We start from the raw sequence: 16,973 nt of genomic DNA on the forward strand, positions 1-16,973 counted from the left end.
AATGATGTCAGAGTGCTGTGACTTATCCATCCATCCACCTCCTACTGGGTGCTCTCAATCTGGATCCACTTCTGTAACAAGCTGCTACTTGTGTGCACTTAAAATGATTTTGGATGACTTTTTAGATGTAACAGCTATGTCTCTTCAATGCTGACGGCCTAGAAGTAGGGCTGAAAACAACCATTGATTAGTTAATCATCAGAATATTACATCATTTGTGACAAGTTATTAAACCAATTTAAAATGCCAAATACAAATTGCAATTTCAGAAATACTAAATTTGCTTTCCTTCGCTCATAATAACATCCCTGCTTGAGATTTTTTTTATGATTGTCACACTAATTAATTACTTTTTTTAAGCCCGAAAGTGCTGAAAGTGAAAATAATTGTCTCATTTAATAGATTAAACAAATACTTTAACTAAATAATTGACAGACGTATTGGTTTTAAACATGGTGGATAATTATATTACATTTACCGGACACACACACACAGAGCAACAGAAAAGAGTTTCTATTCAAAATTTCATTTCCAATATTTTCACAAGATGATTTCACCCGACAGGTAAGATCCCAAGTTATTTAAGTTATTAAAATAATAAAGGTCAGATTAATTTAATGTCATTTTTTCAAGTAAACTGGTTAACCATTTAGGGCTGAGCTCAGATAATGCTGACTTACTCAAACAGCCACAATAGTAAAGTAACTCAAACTAATTTTAGAAAGGTGTATTGATGTGTGAGATGGTATTTCCTGTCACTACAGGTTTCCAGTTAAGCAGAAAAGACTTTCGATTAGCTGAAACACCATGCCACGTTATCTCAGTTCCTTCATTGGATTCTTTGATTTTTCAGTTTAATCTTTATTTACTACTTCCTGTGGTTAAAGTTGTTACTGAATAAGTTGTATTCTTATGTGAAGTATCTGCAACTGCATGGATTAACATTATCTTAATACACTGAAGTATCAGCAAGTTAAGTCAGCTGACACAAAAGTGTTGGTGGGACTTGATGTGACCTTTTCTATATTGATGCATCAATGTGTGAATGATTAAAATGCTGATATCACACATTTACTTATCTGTCAAAATAAAACACTTAGCCTAAGTGCTTCCTGTAATCATATCACCATCACCGCTGCTGTCTTAACTAAGTGTCAGTTAATCAATCAATCAATCAATTTTATTTATAAAGCCCAATATCACAAATGACAATTTGCCTCGCAGGGCTTTACAGCATACGACATCCCTCTGTCCTTATGACCCTCGCAGCGGATANTATTAATATCTGGCAGTATACATGTGTGACAATAGTCATATGTGTATAATAACAGAAGTATGACTAATGATGGCACTTTAATGGAATAATAGCAACATTCAGCCTCACGTTGCACAATTAATTACATCCAAACAACCTGACTGCATCTCACACATACAGAGAACTTCAACTATCCGCTCTTAAACTTAATGTTTAGGGGAAAATTAAGGGAAAATTGCGAGAGCAGCCAGAAGCAGGCCAAACATACAGTAAATTATATGAGAGGGAAAAAAGGACAAGAGAACAACTGATTTCATGTTTAAATACATGTTAAATCCTGAGTGTTAATGTCATGTCTCATGAGTGTAAGCATCACCTCAAAATTTAAAGATACCCTGCAAATTAACAATTGTCAGCTGTATGTCCCAATCCGATCTCAAAAGATCAGTATCAAGGCTGATCATGGCCTTTTTCAACTGGTGAGGATCTGGTGTTTCTACTAGCGAAGGTTGCGTGCACAGCGACCCAAAGAGTGCAGCCATCGTCAACTCTAAAACTCTGCATCTCTTCTCTGCTTCGCACCCGCCCACTGTACCACATGCCATAAGTAACAGCAAAAAGCTGCATGAGACGGTTTGTTATCTACCGAGGTATGAGTGTGAGAGTCTCTTGTGTTTTGTGGTCATCTACGACGCATGGTATTTCACTGTGGGCAGGAGGAGGAAACAACCACGCTGACCACTTCACTGCAAGTGCAACAAAAGCCCCACAAGCCAAAGGCAAATAAAAGTATTTTATCTAGTGATCCACAATAATATCCGCACATCATCGGTATCAGCCAATATTGGCTTTAAAATGAAATATCGGAATCGGCCAACATGCTGATTTTTTGCCAATAAGACAAACTGATATATATTATTTTAGAAAAAGAGAGAGACGGCTGGTTGCTCTGTATAATCAAAGGTAGATCAGAACGTTGTGTCAGGTGCTCATGGAGAACAGGAAACAACAGGATACACAGGAAGGCGATCCAGGCGCTCTGAAAATACAGAAAACGAGGAAGGAGGCATTAAAAAGCCTTTATTGAAGTGGCTAAATCATTAAAGAGACGACATGTTTCGACCACTGCAGGTCTTCATCAAGACTTTAAAAACTAGTTTTTACATCTGTTTCACTAATTTATTAAACCACCACAAGGTAAATCAACACCCTGAGAAAACAAACGGCTGTGAATTATTATTTTCCTCAGGGCTTTTCAAATTTTTAAGGAAATGTTCTTTATGAATGCAGATGAATCAGATAATGAAATGGACTCTGTATCAAATTCTCAATTTTAAATGACTCAGATGAAGATTGGTGTCAAAAACTTCACTGGGATCCCGAGTTAGTTGCCATGAAGCAGTCCTGCTTAACATTTTCAGCATGGCCACAGTGATCAAATACACTCGGAGAAGTTAAAGAAATACAGCAGCTGCCGCGGTAAACAGTACGGAAAAATCATCTCATGGTATATATCTGCACATTGCCTAAGCCTGTGTATCTCTCAGTGATCAGAGCACACATTACAGTCATGACTCTGCAGGCAGATGAACCAACAGTCTGCCTTGTTTCTTCCTCCTCAGTGTTAACCTGTGGATAGTTTTGAGGCAGGTGAGCCAGCAGACACAAACTATAGTGACAGAAGTGTAAAAAGCTGTGCTGAGGCCACATGACAAAAAGAGAGAAGTGAAACTCTGACTTACTATGAAACAACAGTTAAATAAATGTTGAGTAATGCTGAATGTGGACAGATATGAAAATGAGAAGTGTAGATGTTGAAAGTAGACACTGACTGTACGTAATACTCTCTTTATTAGGTCTGTTAACTTTCCTGCCCTGTTGGTCCAGCGGAGATCCTGTGGCTGCTGCAGAATCTAAATTATATTATCACTGTTATATTCTAAGTATTAAACTACATGAGGGTAACACCTGTGACGTCAATTAGAAGTTTGATTTGTGAAGAACGACCATGTGAGGATGGGTACAAAGGACCGATGTTAAATTGGTACCAGCTCCTGACTGATCAGAATAGTAATACTGATGGTTCATTTTAAGGTGCTTTCACACCTGTGCTGTTTGGTTCGGTTCAATCAAACTCAAGTTCGTTTGCCCCTTCAGTGCGGTTCATTTGGGCAGGTGTGAACACAGCAGTCACACTCAGGTGTGCACCAAAACAACCGGACCGAGACCTTCTTGAAGAGGTGGTCTCGGTCCGGTTCCAAAGGAACTCTGGTGCGGTTGGTTTGTGGTGAGAAGGTGTTCCGACCTGGATGTGAAGCAACTGCAGTCACATGACACATTGTTTGGGTTAAACATGAGCATGTTACAGTCCTGGAGGATTATTAATGTGCACCTCCTCCTGTACTGCCTTAATATGCACATTCAGCACATCCAATGCATCAAAACATTGTTTTCTAGTTGGAGCCGCGCCTCGTTTTCAAACTGTATGGTTTGACTAAAATGAACAATGACAGCAATATAGTCCACGATGAGCAGCGCTAAAATCAACCTGCGTAGTTGTCCCTCCATTGTGACATTAGAAAGTGTCACATTTATCTTGCAAGTGTACTCTTCTTCAACGTTTGCTTTACTTCCTGGATTTTTCCCTCATGGAAATTCTGACCAATCAAGATTGATTCTGTGGCCATATGAGATGATGTAATCTGCCCATTTCACAAAATCTGTCACAGAAGACGCTACCACACCTTCCTTTTTTTGCTTTTGGCAATAAATATAAAAACAACAAATAAATAATAAGTGCAGTAAAGTTTACTTTAAATTGACTCCACTAAAAACAGCACATGGGTCAAGTTAACCTTGCAAACAAAGGCTGATTTTTTCCCGTCTGCAGCCGCAACATTCAGGAACGGTTTTCACTGCATGCTGCAGCAGGGTGCACGTGTAGCAGCATGACAGCCGCCATGGCTTTTATTTTAGGAAGCACTTGATTTGATACGTAGTGGAGTTTTCTATGAGCGGAGCACACATTTTAAACATCAGTATCACAGTCTACTGTGTTCTTTTAATTGTAGGAAACCAAGATTAATATTCAATTAATTTTGCAGCCCTAAATTGTAATTCGAATATAAATAAACTGCATGTTGTCATAATTATAAGCAGCATGGATTTCTTCATAATACCCATCCCTACGAGCATGCTGGCTCGGAGTGCATCAAACCAAGCACTCCCTGTTCTGTTGGTTTACCTGTGAACTACTTGACGTGTCACCGAGGAGGTAACCTGCTCCTCTTATGCTCCTAATCTGCATCCATTTATAAACAGAGACATATTGGATTATGTGCTGGGTGATGGATTACACAGGAAACCAGACCAGACCTCCTGTGCTTTCACAATAAAAGAGGCCGGAGGGGGAGGTGGGTGATTACCTGTCAGGTAGTTCCTTTCCCTCGACCTCACCCTATTTAGCTCTGGCAGAACTCGTTTTACAATGCTACAGACACAAAGAGGAGGAAGTCACCTCTGCTGACTGACTTTCCAGCAGGAAACTCTCAGTCTCATCCAACAGCTCTGACGATTAATCACAGTGAACAGCTGATTACCTGGAAAAACTATATGTTGTTATTTAATCTGGTCAGGGACTGGAGATATAAAGTGACATTGCCTTTCCTGAGAGTCACAAACCGGAGGTTCTCTCTTAGTTCTTTATTTACATGTGACTGAGCTGATGGTAATTTCCTGCTCAGAGACGAACAACTAAGTGACAGCCTCCTACTTTCAGTCCTCTACAAAGTGAGAACATCCTTAAGACCAGCTGCTGTGGACAAGACAATACAGAAACCACAGTTTTCTCCTTCTCAGCCGTCAGTTTCAGGTTAAAACCAGATTGTTCTGTCAAGCAGTTGCGCTCAGTATCAACTAAAAAGGCTGCCAACTCCTGAGTTTAACTACAGACACATAATCATTTTATTGGCAACACCTTCTAATTATAATCCAGTTTGTACCTTTTGTTTTGTCTACTAAACAAAAGACGAACATTTCTCATATGAATCATTGTTTTAGGTCAAGTGAATGTGAAGAGCAGGCCTTCAACTGTCAACTTTTGAGACATGGTGCTCTTTAAAGTGAAAACAATTAGTTGATTATCAAAAGATTAATCAAAATAATTAATGAATAATTATGTGAACTGAATATTTGGGGGGTTAGATTGTTGGTTGGACAGTTCAAGACATTTTAAGATGCCACGTTGGGTTTGTGGGAAGTTTTCTAAAATTGTATAGACTCGACATTTGAAAACATAAATGCTATAATTGTTAGTTATAAGAACTGATGATGAAAATCATCTGTAGGTGCAGCTCTACAGGTATTAACATAATTCAGGAGGATTCCAAGAACATTAAGATTTGACAGTCGGGGGGAAAGGGCAGGGTGGTATTTCAGTCTCACACACCATCTCATTACCAAAAAGGTCACAGGTTTGATACCAATTATGGGCCAAACATCCTGCTGACAAGTCTTGAAAGTATGAAAAGTTGCACTGGAAAGAACATCTCAAACACCAACTTTAAATTTTTGACCACAAACAGGTGTACTTTATCACTACATATCTGTCTGAGCTGCACCACAAGGAAACAACATAATAACCACTCCTATCATCTAATGACACATCTGATGACAACATACTTCTACTAAGATGTTATCTCTTACTTTAACCTTCACTTCCTGCAGAAGTGCTTGTTCTAACAGGGTGATGAAACTATGACATTACTTAACATTAAATAACAAATTCAACCTCATGTTTACCTCATTATATTTCTGTCAAAATGCTGTAGCTATGCAAGTAAATTTATGACTGTACTTCAGCCTGACAGAGAGATATGAACATTTTTATGAAGATGATGCTTTCTTAAAATTGTTTCCACTCCACTTCAACCAGCTTACAGTCCAAGACCCCAACCAAAATACAGTTTTGGTCTCTATGGCAAATTTTAGCATTCATGCCAACTGCACAGGGGCTGGATTTTTAAATAATTCACCTGTTTACATTTTATTAAGGTTTAAAGTTACGCACAATTAAGGGTGGGGCCACTTTAAGTGAGTGAGATCCACCCCTCAATCCTCCACAGCTCCAGCCTGTCAGCCATGTATGGCTCAAAAAAATCAAGATGGTGACGGCCAAAATGCTGAACTTGAGGCTTCAAAATGAGAATCCACAAACCAATGAGTGACGTCACAGTAGTTACATCGTTATTTTTAGAGTCTATGTAAAAAACACCCATTGATACTTCATAATGGTATCAAATAGTGAAAAACATAAAGTCTTACTTTACTCTTATCGTGATGGCCCACCAGCAGATGGAGACATGAAATACAATATTACAATATCATTCATTGTGTCATTCACTGGAATTTCTCAATTATGGGATCAATAAAAGGTGTATCTTAAAATAAGGAAAAGCATGTTAGTCGATTCTGATTCATTTTACAGCCAATATCGGCCGATACTGATGGCATGTCAATATTATTGTGCATCCCTGCGTACATACATGATGTTTGTTTCTAAAGGCGACGGTATTTAAGCATAACAACAGCAGCAACAACAGGTTAAAAAGACAAAGATAGTTAGAAGCTAAGCCGAACTATAGGCTACAGATCACAGTGTAAAGGTGAACCACCACATCACTGCTGATCGCCACAGAACACAATGAATATAAAGGGAAACTTTGCTGATAGTCAGCCAACTGTGTGGCATCACAGTGTGTGCAGATGAACTGTGTTTGGCTTCGCCCCTGTGTAGCTGCCAGCACCTGGACCTCCGCCGCCAGACGGGCAGGGCTCTCCGGAAGTCAAACAACGTTCATCTGCACACACTGTGATGACACACAGCTGGTTGAATATCAGTTAAGTCTCCCTGCTTCCCTTCACTGGTTCCTGTACAGCAGGGTCGGTCTTTGTTTCACTGTTATAATCATTAAAAAGCAAAAGCAGCATGTGTATACATTCAGTAGGCTATATCTTCAGTAGCTAGCTAGCTAACCCTACACTTTTCAGGGTTTGATTTTGGTTTTGGAACAGGGAAGAAACGTATATCTGTTTCCAACCTCTCCAGTTAACGAGTATCTTTAGCCCCTTTTACACTGCCAGATTTTCTGCGAATGTTGGGCCGTTTTGCCAGCAAGCTGCGAGCATTTACACACACAGAGCCAGATTGGCGAGATGATCCGAGGTGCCCAATTTTCCGCCTCGTAGGGCAGTCATATTGCCGCTACCCTTTTAGTTTAGACATTTTAGACGTTTTGTTACTTGCTCACGCCCCCCATTGCCCCGAAAAAGGCACATTCTGTAAACAAAAGTAGGTAGGCGGCATTTTGCTGCACTCCCCGATTTTGTTTTTATACTGCCAATGCTGAAAAAAGACTGATTGGGCTTTCCTGCAAATTTGCACAATTCCTGTCTAAAAAGGTCTATTAATACACAACGTGCCCCAGGCACAACATTTAGCCCCAAATCCACAAAACCAGCCTGACAATGAAGGAAATCTAGTATTAATGGAGGACAGTTGTTTCGTGGTCGGACCCTGGTCTGAGCAGCCCGATGCTACGTTATGATTGGCCAGTCTGCAACCGGGGCTGGGACTCAGCAAAGGATCAATTGCCCAGTATGTTTCAATAGTACGTAACTATTAGCTAACTAGTTTACTGACTTAACTTGCCTAATAATATATTGGATTCATGTTAATATGTATCTCAGACAAAATCTTATTTTTGGAAAAAATAAATAAATAATTGGTCAAGTACCCAGTACCCTGATGTTGATTTCACTTGGGACAGGTAAAGACTTCCTCCTGCATCCTTAGCACACTCATTCTGGCTGTGTCCTAATCTGTCCACTTCAAAACACTATCAGACGTCTTTAAAATGACAATTCACCCAGATCCTTTGACAGCCATCTTTGGCATAGCAGGAGAGAAAAATAAGAATCTAGCATCTTTCGCGGAGATTAATCCTCCTCCACACAAAGAACCATCAACTGCTGAGATGGACTTGAGGGAAGTGATGCAACATCTCAAACTTGAGAAACCAAGACTCACGTTAAATGGCTGTTCTGATAAATTTATGGGAATTTGTAATCCATTCTTGGAATATATAAAAGCCAGACTTTAAACCCCCACTTTCTTGATGACTTCATATGAAGTAAGTCATATTTAATTCCTTTTTTTTTTTTTTTTTTACCTTTTTTAAATCTGGTAGCCCATCACAACAGGATGGGTCCTGATTAGGACTTCATCTTCTGTTCCTTTGAGGGTTCTGAGCATATCTAGTTATCTGTATATATGTGTGCTTGTGCATATGTGTACCTTTCTTTTCTTTTTCTTTTATACTGCTGTATAGCGGTTTATATGTTGTTTAAAAACCAATAAAAATAGGCCAGGTACTCATCAAACTACTAGTCAATCAAACAGATGTAAATGAGACTACCTGTAGTTTTGGGATATTTAGTCCAGCTGGCAGCTGTTAAAGCAGAATCTACAAACACAGTGCAAAGGATTACAAATTATTTCCCAAGCAGCAAGTTGTTGGATGGAAATGGATAACAAGCTTACAACCAGCAGGGCAGACAACATGTGAACGAATCTTGACCTTAAGAGGCACAAATACCAGTCATGGGAGAAGTCAACTGAAAATCTTTGGACTCTAAAACTTCCCTTTTTGTGGTGGAAAACAGTTTCACCAGCAGGCTGGATCACATTCACTTCCACAAGGACCTCTGACAAATGACAGGTTACCTGCACGCTGAGGCACAGGTGGGTAGAGTGCACCCAGACACTTTCTAAAACTCTGAAAAGTACTTCTTATTAATCATGCAGCAGAACAATCGTTATAAAAGCTGTTACACCTGATAAATGGTGCGTTTGCAGTTCGTCCTGAGCTGCTCTGAATAAATAAACCACAATGACTTTATCCCACTGAGCCAACACAGGACAGACACGTAAACTCACCACGAGTTATTGTCTCCGTTTATAATCATAATTACCTCCAACAACATGATTTAAAGTTTCCACAATGACTTTTAAAGTTATCGCCCAAGTTTGGAGTCAGCTGGCAGCGTTCAGTTAGTTAGCCGAGCTAGCTCTGAAGTTAGCTTCAAAACTCATCTGTTGCTGCCTGAGCCGAAGCTAACCAAACTCTGACGGCTAGTTTTTGATACCACACACACACATGTATCTTTATCTCAAAGTTTAAACCTTTAATAAAGTCTGGAGATGAGCTTTTCACAGCGCTGATTCAAACAGCTGCTAGCGTCTGTTAGCATGAATGGGAAAAAGTAGCAGCAACAGTCGGAGTGAGCTTTAGCTCGTCTTTAGCATGAAGTGTGACAGAGCAGCTAGTTTTAAATCACAATAAGTACATACCCGACGGCTCCTCTCGTAGTCCGCTAAGTTTGACAGTGACTTGAAGCTCAGTTGTATTCCAGATAACGTCAGTGGAGACCGCTGAGTCCGCAGACAGCGACTGAAACTCCCAAACTCCGCCGCTGCCCCGAAAATAACACAACAATATGGCAGCGGAGCGCCGCGCTGCCTTCACGGCCCACTGGACAAGTCGGAAATATAAACACAGCGTAGTAAATAATGTTCAGTATAGTAGTAACCACTGCCTTTTCACAACTCAGTGATCACACACTTATCATTTAGACACCATTAAACAACCAGTGGCGGATGAATTATCAGATCCTTTACCTAAAATAAAAGTATCTTAAGAATACCACAATGTGAAAATACTCCACTTCAAGTATAAAGTGCTGCATTCAAAAACTTAAAGGTCCAGTGTGTAGGATTTAGGGCAGGGCACGGGTGTCAAACTCAATTTAATTCATAGGCCACATACAGTCTGATTTGATCGCAAGTGGGTTGGACCAGTAAATTCACTGCATAATATCCTATAATAAGGAATGGGCACAGTGATGTCACCATGGATGTTGCCGCCATGTTGATGGCTACGGGCAGCAGTAAACAAACGCAGTAGTTGAGTCGCATCGAGTGGAGAAAGCGAGGGAAAAGATGTTAAGATGCCAGAAAGGAAAGGGTATTTACCGGGATACACTGAACCACGAAGCCAGGGACCGGTATATGGAGAAAATGAACGCTATAAATGGTTTGGACCTAGCCTTGGACCAAAACGTCTTGAAGCGAACCCGGTTTTTCATTTGGGGGTTCCCGGTCTAGACCGATTCACGTCTCCATAAACGTTCATATCAAACATGGCGGCAACGTCCATGGTGACGTCACTGTGCCCATTCCCTATTATTATTTTTTTAATTTCATTTTATAGACTTTATTTGTCCCCACGGGGAAATTCAATTGTTTCACTCCATTGTCATATAGATAAACACACACACACACACACACAAGCCCGAAATACACACACATGCACAAACATGACCTAAACATGCATTAAATGCAGAGATGTCAGAGTGGGGGGGCTGCCCATGGACAGGCACCCTGAGCAGTTCGGAGGTTCAGTGCCCAGGAAGTTAACTGGCACCTCTCCTGCTACCAGTCCATGCTCTATATTTGGGGAATCGTAAGTGCTAATATCGTAGGCAACTGGACTTGCTTGCGTTTCTTGAAGACGTTTCGTCTCTCATCCAAGAAGCTTCTTCAGTTCTAAATGACTGGTACGAAGTTGCAGGCTATAAACCCTGTGTGGGTGGGAACCCTTGCAGAGTCGTAGGGGCCACGTGAGCTCTTAGTTTCAGAGTCGTTAAGGTCACAATGTGAGTCGTTGACCCACCTAGCCACCATGTGAGTCGTTAGGGTCAGGTGGGACCAGGGGTGAATGGGTGAAGTCATCTGGGGAATTAAACCAGTGACCCTCCGGTTCCCAACAGAAGACCCTGTGGCTTGAGCTACTGCTGCCCAAGTAACAAACACCTCCAAATTTTTCCCATTGTGTTAGTTTAATGAGGTACATTTTAAAAACACTTATCCACTGACAAAACTGATGACAAACAGCCTGTGAATTCTGCAGAAGAGTAAATGCAATTCCAACAATATGTTTCAGTCACTCCACATTCAGTCAGTCGACTATACTCACTGTCATTACATGTGCAATTTTCTATTCACGTCCACTCCTGTGTCGTAACCCTGACATCATCATATCAAACTTTCCTCCTGCAAAAGAAAGTAATTCGGATCATTCATGGGGCAGAATATGGGGATCATACACACCCATTATCCTTAAAATAAAAACTTAAAATCAAACTTCAAGACTCTGACTGTGCGTACAAGAAAAGGTTTTTGTCTTTCTATCTGTGGAGTGAAACTATGGAACTGTTTGAATGTGGAGCTGAAGAAATGTCCAGACATAAAACAATTTAAAAAGAGATGAATTTCATAAGGTACAAGAATGAAGAAGGTGTTAACTCTTTATTACTATCGGTTTTCTGTATGTGTGAGTATGTATATATACATAATATGACAAAGCAAACATATCTGTCATGATTTGATAAGGATGTAAAGATCAGATTATTTTTTGAATAAGGTATAGATTTCTATTTTTTTTTAAAGTATTTTTGTGATAATCGTGCCGTAAGACAAATATTATTGGTAATTAATTCAATATATTAGAATATTGCTAGGAGAATTAATTATTACACAGCTTTATAGTGATGGGAGCTACATAATTGACTATTATTAATATTTGGAGAAGGAGTGGGAATAAATAAGTTGGTTCTCCCTCCCATTCTCCACCCAACATCATTGAAGGGCTTACTCTCTCCATGCCTCACCTCACGGGCCCCTGTGCAACCACACTGCCCACATAAATCTTAATGTAGGTGTCATTTTAATAATGAAACAGCAGCCAGGTGAGCAGTTTGGACCGGAGTCCCTGTGGTCCAACAACAAACCCTGTTTTTTAAGTCACTTAGATCCTTTCCTCTCGCCGTCTTGATACAATATCAGATCTAACCGGGCCTGTTCTGCATTTTTATACATGCCACAGCGCATGGTTTTATGTAAACTGCGTCATGGCACAATGGAGCAGCTGTGGCTCAGGGGCAGAGCGCAGTCATCCACCAATCAGAATATCGGCAGTTCAATCCCCAGCTCCTGTCTGCAAGTCAAAGTGTCCTCAGGCAGGATACTGAGCCCCAAAGTGCTCCCAGTGGGTGTTCCATTGGTGTGTGAGTGCGAGTGAATGATTACTGAGCAGCAGGTGGTACCTTGTGTGGTAGCCTCTGCCAGTTAATAAATGTGTATGTTCACTTTAAGTCGTCAGAAGACTAGAAAAGTCCTGGACAAGTGCAGTTCATTTACCTATATGGGAGCATCTGCGTTCGTTGTGTTTCTCCACTCATTTATTTAAAGAAATGCATGTTGGTGGATGCACATTATGGTGAAGCAAAGTGAGTTTACTTGTAATTTAATATGCTATATGTCTTCATGATGTGACTTATAACAAAGAAAGGTAAAAATAAACAGTTGATCTTTGTTCAGCTTTGTTTTTGGCTTTTATTTTTGTCTTCCTGTAGATTGTTCTTCAAAATGTACTAATAAAGTTTATTACAGTTTCAAGTTCCAAGTTATTTATTGTCATTATATGCACAGTCGCTGGCTATTAATAGATCTCCTGTTCTCTTCTACAGCGCTCATTAAGTATACAAAAGAAGAAAAACATGCATGTGAAAAATCTCAGACATAAAATAGTTCAGAAGGTAAAATGTAGGGATAAAATAGAACACATGTGAAATACATAAAATATCCAGAGTAAATCAGCTCACAGATATAAACTGTCACACACACATGTCTCTGATGATAAGCCATGACAGCTGTGAGCAGGTCAGAAATGTGCAGTGTTTATCACACTGGAAGTCAGTTAAGAGTCTTATTGTTTATGTCTTTTATCAAAGAATATTTCAAGTATTATGACTTTAGTCAAAATGATGAGCTGTTGAGTGAAATGTATTACTTAACATTTATAATAATAAAAACAAATGATTATCTCCTAAATCCATATTTGAAGGTTCACCGTCATGGTTTTGACTCACTAAATCTGATGAATTATGATAAAGTGAATCTTAATTTTAAATTACTGTCATTGTTACACTTTTATTTTCAAGAGAGAGTTAACATTTAATCAGTCCGTGCACTATTGGAGGTTTTCTGTTTCTGCATCAGCCATCAGTTTGATCTTCTGTTTTTTAATCCTTTATTGTTTCTTTCAACATCTTACAAATATTTTGTGCAAATCATTACTAAATCCAGTGCATATTTTTATGCTTTTTGTGTGAATTAAAGCTTCATACAGGCTACAGCTACCATAAACAAATACACGAATTGGTGGCACAGTGGTGCAGTGGTTAGCATTGTTGCCTCGGCAAGAGGGTTCCTGGTTCAAACAAAGGCTGGGGGGCTAAGACCTGCGCTGGGGGAGCCCTTCTTCTTCCTGTGCAGAGTCTGCATGTTCTCCCCGTGTCAGTGCGGGTTTCCTCCAGGTGCTCCAGCTTCCTCCCACAGTCCAAAGACATGCAGGTTAATTGGTGACTCTAAATTGTCCGTAGGTGTGAATGTGAGTGTGAATGGTTGTCTGTCTCTATGTGTCAGCCCTGTGATAGTCTGGTGACCTGTCCAGAGTGAACCCTGCCTCTTGCCCAGTGTCAGCTGGGATAGGCTCCAGCACACTTATGACCCTCAAGAGGATAAGCAGTTACGGAAAATGAATGAATGAATGAAATGAATGGAACAAAGTGCAAAAATACAAAAGTTGTTTTAACTCTCCTTTTCATTATTATTAATAGCAAAACCGACAACAATAGTAGTTTAAAAAAGAAGAAAAACAAAACAAAACAAACAAAAAACATGTGCATGTGTGTGTCTAAGTGGGTGTGTGTGAGGGTGCTGTAATTCACCTGTCTAAAACAATATGTCATTTTGTGTATTCTGCTCATTTTATTCCAAGTATGTTGGTTTTTATCTTCATGCTGATTAACTTGTTTTTTTGTGATTTAATCTTTTCTGGTTTTCATAATTTCAAATTGATACTCAGGTATAACAGGCACTCAGCAAGGCCCAGTTTTTCTAGGTTGGGCACCTAACATGTCACATTTTCTAACTCACTTCTTTTTATTTAAACAATTTTAACTAAATAAACCAAGCAAATATCACTTACTTGTAATCGTAATAATAATAACGACAATGTTTTAGATCTATCATATCGCTTTTCAGGGAGAAAACGCTATAAAAATGAAATGAAAACAAGTCAATCATAAGAAAAAGCAGTCTTATAAAAGACCTTTTTAATTACACACCTCTTGAAACACCGTGTTGGGACAGAGCTCCTGACTGTCTCATGTATTACATGTATTACTCACAGGAGCTCATGTGTGCAAAAGGATTAACATCTTCAGTCCTCCCATTATAAAGCATTCAAACGAGTTTCAACAAGTGACATGAAACTCTCCTCTTTCCTGAAGTGAAGTTGTCTATTCAGTTTACGTTTTTTCCCACGCACCCTGAAGGCAGCACGAGCAGGGCCAGGAGCTGAGCTGCTGGGAGGAGACCTGCTCCTGCTGCAGAGGAGTAAACAGGACAGGACATGCTGCGGCTTCTACACTCACAACAATCTATAAAAAAGTTCTTCCTCACTTTTCTTCACTGAAATATGGTTTATTTTTTTGCATCTGAGAGCAACAGAAGAATCTCGTCTAAACTTTTCAGTATGCCAGAGACAGTTCAAATGCTGCCTCATCACTCAGCGAGGTCCTTACTCTGCTGTCAAAACAATTCAAGATCAACTTACTAGCTATTGGTAAAGCTTTCAAACACATCACACAGTCTTCATCAAGTTGCTTGACGTTCTCCTACATCATATTCTCGTGCTCCACATCATCATTTTGATCAACTCTGTACACATCATCTATTGCATGTCAGTCCATCCTGGAGGAGAATCTCTCCTCTGTTGCTCTGAGGTTTCTTCCCTCTTTTTTACTCGTTAAAGCTTTTTTGCTTTTGAGTGTTTACTTATCTGAATCGAGGTTTGTATGCTGAAGAGATTCAAGAGCCCCCTGAGGGAAAGTTGTGATTTTGGATGATATAAATATTGCAGTACAGATTTGACTTGAATCTGCATCGTCCCTGTGTTTAGTTAAAGCAAAGCAACTTTCTCTGTGTAGCACCAAAGCATCGAATGCTTTATATGAGACATCATTTGACATGTAGACATGATATAAAAGAAACACACGGCAGTATAAAAAGAGACGTGCAAAGCAATCGGCAGGAAAAATGTTGGCAATGTGTGCTTCTGCAAACCACAGACACCTAACATTTGCACGTTATAGGCACAAAAACCTCTTGGTTATGGTAAGGAAGATGTTTTGGCTTAAAAACATGATTTTAAGGCCACTGCAATTGTTTCCCGCCCCCCCTGTGGCCCAGCTGCTGCAGCCAAGATGCATTACCCACATTCAAATGAATAGGAGGGGAGGTGTTTTCGCCGCAATGCCAACATATTCGCATCCTAACTCGTCATATATCGTCGCTTTGTTTGTGGTCTTTCACGTCTACATATGACAAGCTAGGTATCCTCCTGCATCTGTTGTATCTGTAGTATAATAGGATTTAATTTATGCCTGTTTCATGCATTATGTCTTTTAAAACACCTCCTTCCTTTTGCAACAAAAGCACGTGGTTAGGTTAAAAAAAAGAAGAAAAAAACATGGTTTGGCTCAACATTCATACAGGAAGTGAACGGTATACTTCCCATGACAGTCCGGGGTTTGCTGGACCCATCCACCTCCCCTCCCACCGACTCTAAAGGGACTTTACAGCTCCTTATATCAGCATTTCAAACTGACGCTGTCCAGAAATCACTGACAAAGTAGTGGTATTTGAATGAGAATGAGAATTTGCTGACAATGTCGGATTTGGTGCGAATGCAGCCTAAAGCCCCGATCACACAGAAAGTGTCTTAGCAGCTGGAGGTGGCTTTTGTAATTGTTTTTAATGAGAATGAAGCTTTTTGCTTAAAATACCAGATTATGAGTGCACGAGTCTCGCTGGAAAAGCAGCCATGTCCTGGTAAAAACCAACCGCTGAGAGCTATCGTTTTCATTTTTTCAGGTCATGTGGTCCAAAAACAGTTCCTCCATTTTCCACTCGCCCTCCTGAATCTCAAATCAACCGATTCCTCACTTTGGACTGAAAAATCGACCTCCTTAACCCAGCCCTCACTGCACCTCTCAAAGACTCCTGGGAGTCTCGGGTGTTAATATTTCTGACAGCCAGTGGAGCGATATTCTTGGCCTGGTGCACTCCTCATCACTGTGTTCCAGACACGTGCTACTGGAGTGCAAGGTGCCCCACAGAGCAAACCTTACCAATGCCAAATTGGCTAGAATACATCCTGATGGAAGTGATGCGTGTAATAGATGTAAGAAATCCCCAGCCCAGAGCTAACTGACTTTTGGTCCAGGGTGTTAGAAACTCTCAGACAGGCCCCTGACGGCTTTGTTCAGCCTCCCTCCAACTCAGAACATGCCAGCTACCGTACAGCATGTCATTGCTTTCATTACTCTGCCGGTAAGACGCTCTGTTCTTCTTAAATGGAAATATTATATTAAATAATATAATTTAGAGTCACCAATTAATAGGGCTGCCCCCCTAACAGTCGACCAAATGTTAGTCGAACAGAAAGGTCATTAGTCCGCAAGATTTCATTAG

General features: G+C 40.1%; 1 protein-coding gene and 1 long non-coding RNA gene across 2 annotated transcripts in view; both read right to left on the reverse strand.

Moving 5' to 3' along the window:
* Nucleotides 1–9,843, reverse strand: part of plekhf2 (pleckstrin homology domain containing, family F (with FYVE domain) member 2) — a 47,020-nt gene extending 37,177 nt beyond the window's left edge. The window contains exon 1 of the mRNA XM_050046374.1: nucleotides 9,666–9,843. The gene's annotated coding sequence lies outside the window, so the exon portion shown is untranslated. The remainder of the gene's footprint in view (nucleotides 1–9,665) is intronic.
* Nucleotides 1–16,973, reverse strand: part of LOC126391540 (uncharacterized) — a 253,793-nt gene that overhangs the window by 105,462 nt on the left and 131,358 nt on the right. The gene's annotated exons all lie outside the window — the stretch shown is intronic.

This window comes from Epinephelus moara, chromosome 6 (genome assembly GCF_006386435.1).
Source record: "Epinephelus moara isolate mb chromosome 6, YSFRI_EMoa_1.0, whole genome shotgun sequence".
In the NCBI taxonomy this organism is placed as follows: domain Eukaryota; kingdom Metazoa; phylum Chordata; class Actinopteri; order Perciformes; family Serranidae; genus Epinephelus; species Epinephelus moara.